This window comes from Littorina saxatilis, linkage group LG16 (genome assembly GCF_037325665.1).
Source record: "Littorina saxatilis isolate snail1 linkage group LG16, US_GU_Lsax_2.0, whole genome shotgun sequence".
Lineage (NCBI taxonomy): Eukaryota > Metazoa > Mollusca > Gastropoda > Littorinimorpha > Littorinidae > Littorina > Littorina saxatilis.
In genome coordinates this window covers 26,030,469-26,039,577 of record NC_090260.1, presented here as the reverse complement: position 1 = coordinate 26,039,577, position 9,109 = coordinate 26,030,469, and positions in this window count along the sequence as shown.

Genomic DNA, 9,109 nt, shown 5'->3' with positions numbered 1-9,109 from the left:
GGAGGGGGGGGGGGGGTATTTTCAAACATAATTTGATTTTGCCATTGGCTTTGGTCTGTGTATTTTGTTACCGTGGTCAACGCTGTCACGTGAAATTAAAATAAAGTGATGCTGAATATATGACATGGGATATGGAAAGTCAAAGAGAGAAAGAGAGAGAGAGAGAGAGAGAGAGAGAGAGAGAGAGAGAGAGAGAGAGAGAGAGAGAGAGAGAGAGAGAAATTGATTTTGAATCTTGTTTAGATGACACTAGTTCAGTGAAATAGTTTTTCTTTTTAGTTCTTTTTAGTGAACTTACATTATTTCTTTGCCGTTTATATCCTTCAAAATCACCCTTTGCTTTCAAATAATCCCTGTGGTTTGCAGCATCTTCTGTTTCTTGATCAAACCACTTTGGTTTTTCAATATGTCTAACTCTGTGCGTAATTAATGGTGCATGTTTATCATAAATAGAAATAAAAATATTATACCAATGCTCCAAAGCTTTATCAGGATTCTGAAAGCTATATACTTCAGAAAGAGGACTGTGAATTAAATCAGAGAGAAAATCATTTTTATTAAAACGCGAGAAACGACGATAAGTTACAGTTTTATGTCCAGCTTTAGGGATTTTAATACCTTTCCTTGACCAGGTAAGACACACTGGATAATGATCACTGAAGGATAAAATAGGAACGCATGTTTCAAAAATATTTTGTTTTTCTGACACATAAATATGATCAATAAGAGTTTTAGAAACAGCCATGACCCTAGTGGGTAACTGAACCATTTGTTGCAAATCAAAGCTATTAATTTTATCATTCCAATTTCTATGTGGCTTCAGTAAATCAATATTAAAATCTCCTAAGAGCAAGATTTCTTTAGAATCCAGTGTTGCAGAGTCCATCATAATAGTAAAGTTATCTGCCCAATTTACTCTTTCAGAAGGGTTTCTATAAATAAATCCTAACAGTAAGGGCGGAGATCTTTTTAATTTAACTTCAATCCATATTGATTCAACTCCATGAACCTCAAGATGAGGTAGTCGTTTATATGTAACTGATTCACTTATGTAAACAGTAATGCCTGTTTCATTCTCCTTAACAGGATCATTACGAATAAGAGTATATCCTGGAACAATGATGTCAGAGTCTAACACATTATCTGATAGTCTGGATTCAGAAAAACCAAACATATGAAAACTTTTTCCAGAATTAAAAAGTACATTTGAAACATCAGTCATTTTGTTATATAAATGATTAATATTCAGGTGTCCTATGCGAAGCCCTTCCTTATTCGGCCAAGATGTTTTAGTTGAAGTCATCGTAATGTTTATAATTTCAAAGCTTTTTACTTTTTCTTTTAAATATAATGACGAAAAGCAAGTAATGAAAAGTGACTACTTTTTCACAGACTATGCAAGCCTGTTGAAAAGTTGCTTGCAATTTAAAAAAAAGAATACAGGTGTATAATAACAATAATTATAAATGTTATACTAACAATTCCGAATTCGTAATAATAAAACTGAATAATGTCAGCAACCCAATATTGTCAGACACTCTATTTCTAAATCTGTATACCACCACACACACAAGGTGAAGATAAACACCTCTTAGTCAACACATCAATCCAGTCGAACTCATAAGTTCACTGACAATTGATGAAGAATTAAATAAATTGCTACTAAATTCAAAGAGAATTACAATGTCAGGAATCCGTTGATCCTTAAATTCAGAAATAGCAGCAATACCGTAATATAATCATATTGATGCACTTACAAATGTAATCAACCCCTTTTGATTACATTGTTAACCAACCATATGATAATCAGAGGAAGTGTACGTACTTTGTTCTCACACACACAAAAAAAAGATAGCTCAGCCATGAGCATAGTCACAAATCGAAATTCATAATAATCAAACTTAATAATGTCAGCAAATCAATATTATCATACACTCAATGACCAATAATATACACCATCACGGACACAAGAGTGCAAATAAAGAGCTCTTATTCTACACATCAGTTCAGTTTCACTCATCATTTTTTTTTTCAAATGATGCAGAATTAGATAATTGGCCAATCATTTCACAGATAATTGCAATGACAGCACTTTGTTGATCCATAAATTCAGAAGTAGCAGCAATACTGTCACATAATCATAATGATGCACTCACAAATGTAATCAGATCCTTTTGATTACATTGATAACAGACCATATGATAATTAGCAGTAGTGAACGTATTATTTCTCACACAAAAATAGCTCAGCTATCAGCATTGTCACAAGGAGGGAAGTGATTGATTGATAATAATAATATCAATGTTATATCAATTGTTCTATATCTCTCTCTCTTTCACACTCACACACACACACACACACACACACACACACACACACACACACACACACACACACACACACACACATATATACATACACACACACAGACACACACACACATACACACACACAAAGACACGCACACACACACACATACACACACACACACACACACACACACACACCATTAACAGATCTAAATTAAGAATTCAGATCTGACAGCGTCAAATTGAATCATAGCACTATTGTTTACTTCAAACTAGAGTTTCAAACGCAATGTTCATTGATGCGTAGGCTGTATGATTGTTAACATACGGACCTTTGAAGGATGAGTATGGCAACCAGCGTGTAGAGTGAAGTTGTGGATTGTAATTCATAGGGGGAGGAAACCAAGGTGGTAAAGACTGCTTATTTGCCCACCAGGCATATTCAGGTGATGTTTCTCTGTGTATTGCCTGACCCACACCTTGGGAGCTACCGATATGGTTTTGATGTCCAGCCACTGCAAATCCTGGTGGCTGGATATGAAGAGGCGGTGATGGGATTGGTAGAGCTGACGGCATGCTTCTGTTGTCGGACATAGGAGATGGAAGCAAGGTTACCCTGCCACCGGTTCGTACTGCTGGGCGATGGTTGGGTGAGGGCAAACGAGGCTGACCAGCGTATTTAATGTTACATGCCAGCCTCGCTATTCCTTTGGGACTTGGGTGTATAGAGTCCCAGTATAGGGCCTTCCGTGGTGCTCCATTCTGGGTGGTGAATGTTTCAGTGTGGTCTGTAAAGACAACTTGTTCACTTTCACACACAGTTTGCAGGGCAACATTGGAGGCAGACACAGTTTTCTTCAGTGGATGGTCTCCACGAGGAGGCACAATGGATGATGCATGAACAACTGCCTTTGGGAATGCACTTTTCAACAGTTTGATTAAGCTTGTCCACATGGCCTGTGTTACAACGCTGTTCCAGCAAGTGTTTAGTCCTATGTGAAAAACGACGTGTTTCACATGTTTGCAGTGTGGGATGTTCAGTAGCCAGTGGATAAGGTCATTGATGTTAATTCCTGACACACTAATCTTTTGCGTATGACATCTTGGAAAAACAAGTTCAGTTTTCACAGATTTGAGGTTGGAGTCTCCAATCATAACATGGGTAGTTCCATCAAACACTCTTTCCTCTGCTAGTACCTCACGTGTTTTTTTTAGATCCACGTTGTTTTCATGTTTGTGTTCATCACCAACACTTCTTTCTTTGTAAGTTTGCTCGGGAGGGTTTTGATTGATGACTTCATCATTATCAATCAGTTGAGGCTCATTGAATGCCCTTATTGAGAGAGAGAGAGAGAGAGAGAGAGAGAGAGAGAGAGAGAGAGAGAGAGAGAGAGAGAGAGAGAGGCAGGTAGACAGGCTGGCAGGCAGGCAGGCAGACAGGCTGACAAGCAGACAGGCAGACAGACAGACAGGCAGGCAGGCAGGAGGTGACAGACGCGGAGGTGTACAGGGTGTTATGTATTAGAATCATACAGTCCATAAGATAATGTTTATATCAGTGCCCAGGGTTAACTGTCCATCACTAATCCAGCACCGGACAATTATTGACCTTTTGAAGCAGAGAGTCTCAGACTATAGCCAGCAATTTCCCACTCTTTTCTCACTTTTTCCATCTCCAAGCAGGACGCTTCCTTCCTTCCTCTAGTGTACTTCTCATTTACTCATATACAGAATGTAATTTCAGTGTGTGTTCTTGTGTTGTGTATGATGACTGAGAGAGTAATCATCCATTAATACAAGAACGTACATAACACAGGGAGTGGCATGACGTGGCCTGTGTGGTTAAACAAAACAAGAACAGCTGTTATTGTCGGACCATCGCAGACTAACCTGATGGTGTGACGGCGAATGCAAGAAGAAGAAGAATTGTCGGACCATGTTACTGTAATGCAATACAACACAACACAACACAACACAACACGATACAACACAACACAACACAACACAGCACATCACAGCACAGCACCGCAACACAACACAACACAACACAACACAACCACACCACACCCACACCACACCACAACACAACCACACCACACCACACCACAACACACCACAACACACCAAACCACAACACAACACAACACCACAATAACACAACACAACACAACACAACAACGCAACACAACAACACAACACAACACAACAACACCCCACCACAACACCACAACACAACACAATACAATACAACAACACTTTATTATCAACCTTGTTCCGCAGCTGTTGCGAGCATTAAAGACAGATTTCTTCGAGTGTAACGACTATAAAAGCCAATGCACATCAGACACAGGTTACACATGGGATAAGGGCATTCTACCACTTGAAGGCAATCACGCTTAATGATCAGTATTTTCATGGATATGATCAAAACTGCACGTTTAAGCATTCATATATCTTTCTATTCGTACAAGAACGAATATAAACATAATTTCCTTTCCAAAATAATCATTGTTTCTCTCTCGTGAAAAGTCGTAAAAATCGACGTACGCCAAAATTCAGTGTCGACGACGATATGCTACATACTCCGATTTACATCATTGTCAAACGCCATAATTATTCAAACTAATCCGTTAAGCAATTTTCCCGATGCATGTTTTGTATCATTCAGTGCAAAGCAAAAGAGTATTTTATTTAAACGAGCTTCGCAGGGATAAGTGTTGTCTTGTCTCGCAATACAAAACCCGTTATTACCTGACAGTAAGAGAGAGTGAGAAATGTAAGTGTTAAACCCTCACAGCAATGCCCGGTATGACCTGAACATCAGCCGGTCCTTTATAAGCGGGTTGATAAAGTCTAACCGATAACAGCTAGGTCTCCACACAGACGCTCGACAAAGAGAGTCCTATGACCCCTAACTTTAACATATAGGAGGGGTCCGAGCTCTACAGTAAAATGTTAAAGGGCCCGAAAATCAGGAGGTTCATATTCCTTCTTTTGGATATAATATACACTCTTCAAAAAAAGTTAAGGATCACTCTTTTACAAGCACGCCACACAAAACAGACAAGACCGAATTCTTTCATGTTTTAAAAATTATATAATTGAACAACCAAGGAGTAATGACAAACAAAGCAAAGATCGAACGCGGCAGCGACAATTTAGCTAGAGTGTGTCAAACGTGACAACCCTCGAAAATGGAATTCACAACAATGTGAATCAGTGTCAATAACGCGTGTGCCCTCCGTTGTGTGCCAGGCATCCAACACGTCGTTGGCGCATGGAGTGGATCAGGTTGCATATGAATGCTCTGGGAACTCCATTCCACTCCTGCTGCAGCCACTGCAGCAGTTGACCCAGATTGGCAGGAGGAGGGTGATGTTGCTGTACCCGACGACAAAGCTCGTCCCACATGTGCTCTATGGGGTTCAGGTCCGGGCTGTTGGCTGGCCACAGCATCCTGTTGACCCTGGCCTGCTGGATGAAGGTGTTTACAGCTGCAGAGCAATGAGGAGGTGCGTTGTCATCCTGACGAATCGCACGAGGGCCGATCGCTTGGAGGGCTGGAACGACCAGGGGTTGCATGATCTCATTCTGGTAGCGGACACCGGTCAAGTTGCCCACTACATGGTACAGAGGTGTCCATAGACGTGTGCTGATCCCTCCCCAGACCATCACAGAGCCTCCGCCAAAACGTTGTCGTTCCAGAACAGCGCCTTCTGCGAAGCGCTCTCCGCGACGCCTCCACACTCGGATGCCACCATTAGCAGGTTCCAAGCAAAAGCGGGACTCATCTGTAAACAACACTTGAGCCCACTGCTGACGTTGCCACCTCACATGTTGAGTGCACCAGGCTCGGCGAGCTGCTCGGTGATTAGCAGTCAGGGTTGTTCCTCGGACTGGACGCCTTGCACGCAAGCCAAAGTTGTGTAAGCGGTTTCGGATCGTCTGACCACTAACAACAGTGTTGGTGGTAGCTTGTAGGCGTTGCCTAATGTTGTTTGCCGTAGCCATTCTTTGTTGCATGGCCTGCTTCTGAATGAAGCGATCCTCTCTTTGTGTGGTGTCGCTCCTGCACTCTTCCAGTTGCGTGGAATCTCTGTGTTAGTCTGATGATGACAGAGGGAGCCACTGCAAGCCTCTGGGCCACTTGCCTGGCAGCAACACCGTCTTGTAGCCATCCTATTGCCCTTCCTCTATCCAAATCGCTCAGTTTTCTTCGTGGGGGCATGTTGCCACTGTGCATAATTGTGTCAGCGTGTCAACCTTTAAACACAAGCTGGTGAGCGATGTTCATAGCCAGGACCCTGTTGTAGCACGTGCATCACAACCTTTTGCTCTGGCATGCGTTCCGCAAATTTCATGGGGCTATAAAAAAACACCCTTTTTCTTCCAAAATGCAGAAGCTTTTGAGAAGTCCCACAAAGGGAAATAACTCTGCCTGCCAAACAAAATTCTAGGTCAAGACTCATTGTTCATTTGTTAATTCAAACACATTAATCTTTTAATTATTATGTCGATGTTAATTTTTGGCAATTTTTTATAATTAGATCCGTTTTTTCAACCGATCCTTAACTTTCTTTCAGTTCTTGCCGACACACTCAGGTGACCCTCCACCACGGAATGAGTCGCATGTCACCTTTGCATGATTTATATAGTTTTTACATTTTGTTAGAAAGCTTCTAAAGGTACTGAACTTGTCAAATCCAGGTGCACGGAGCCCCTGGGGCTTTTAGTCATATCTCAGGCAGCTATCTGTTAGAAGAACTACCAAGTTTCATTGACTTGCACCCAAAGAGCCAAGAACTGCGATTTTTTTACGAATTAATTTCGTACTCGGACCCGGATGGTCTTGGCCTATTTTTTTTTTATCTAAATTTAGATCAGGTAGATCACCACATGCACATTATGCACAACTGAAAATACACGTCACTAGCAAACTATGTCAGACGTCATCATGAGTTTGTGTAAAACAAAATGGAGACCGGAATCACTCAGTTGAATCGAACTCCGACCAAACACCACGTAATAACTAGCTTAATTTATGTACTCGCGTGAACAAGAAACTGTCGAGCTTCACAGATGTCGTCGTTGGGTAGTTTTGGGTTTGTTTTACTACCATAGGAGGATTTTTGAACTGTAAATGCACTCAGCTGCAACAAAAACGCAAAACGAAGGCTGTGAGCTGCACTTTGCCTTTAATGCTCTATCCAGTGGTGAAAACAGTTTTAGAAAAGAATGAACATTGTTTGAGTTATAAGCCTGTGACTATGGATGTCCCTCACACTGATACCTGACAGTCGACACCCCCTGGACGTGTATTAGACATAGCGAAGAACCGCGCCAGGTGACATCCGACTCATTCCGTGGTAGAGGGTCACTAAAAGACTAAGGATCTTTGTAGCGCTAATGTCAATACAATGCCGACCTTTTGAAGTTCTCTGAGCCAAGATTTGGTTGTGTTGGTTAGATTAACTCGGATATTTTGCGTCAGTACAGATGCGGTAGAACATTTTCTGAAAACAGTACTGACGCTACGCATAGCGAATCTGTAGTGCGTCCATGGAACAGCTCGTTTTGAGGTTTAGTGCGTCGCGGGACTGCCTCCTTGCATTTCTAGTACGTTTTTTCCCCTCGGCTTCTAGTGCGTAGGAGACGCAGGGACGCACAGTTTGGGGAGCCATGCATTCACAGCCAATGAGCGCTTCTGGGGTGATAACGCGAGACAACTCCTGTGATCTTGCCGCGAGATTCCGCCTGTTACCATTGTCATTTTACTGTATGAAATGCACGACTTACACACGAACTGTTACCAAAGCGACATGCTATTTGGGACCAATGCACGTTTTTATATTTAGTCAAGTTTTGACTAAATATTTTAACATCGAGGGGGAATCGAAACGAGGGTCGTGGTGTATGTGCGTGTGTGTGTGTGTGTGTGTGTGTCTGTGTGTGTGTGTGTGTGTGTGTGTGTGTGTGTGTGTCTGTCTGTCTGTCTGTGTGTGTGTGTAGAGCGATTCAGAGTAAACTACTGGACCGATCTTTATGACATTTGACATGAAAGTTCCTGGGTATGATATCCCCAGACATCTTTGATGACGTCATATCCGGCTTTTTGTAAAAGTTGAGGCGGCACTGTCACACCCTCATTTTTCAATCAAATTGATTGAAATTTTGGCCAAGCAATCTTCGACAAAGGCCGGACTTTGGTATTGCATTTCAGCTTAGCGGCTTAAAAATTGATTATTGACTTTGGTCATTAAAAATATGAAAATTGTAATTAAAATTAAGTTTTTATAACACGATCAAATATTACGTTCATCTTATTCTTTATCATTTTCTAATTCCAAAAACATATACATATCTTATATTCAGATTAAAAACAAGCTCTGACAATTAAAAATATAAAAATTATGATTAAAAAAACATTTCCGAAATCGATTTAAAAACAATTTCATCGTATTCCTTGTCGGTTCCTGATTCCAAAAACATATAGATATGATATGTTTGGATTTCACTGCCTTTTGCACGAGCGGCGGGCTACGGTCATTGTGAACAAATGCAGTGCGTTCAGTTTCATTCTGTGAGTTCCACAGCTTGACTAAATGTAGTAATTTCGCCTTACGCGACTCCAGCCAAAAGAAAGAAGGGGCATAACCTCACCAGAACCGCCCATTAGACTATCGTCTGTCCTTTATAGTCTTAGCTTTTTCTAAGAATTGTGTACACACAGTGTCAAAACAAGATCTACTTCAGCACTCTTGTACGAGTGTTGGTAAAGTAAAGTATTCATAGTACAGGTA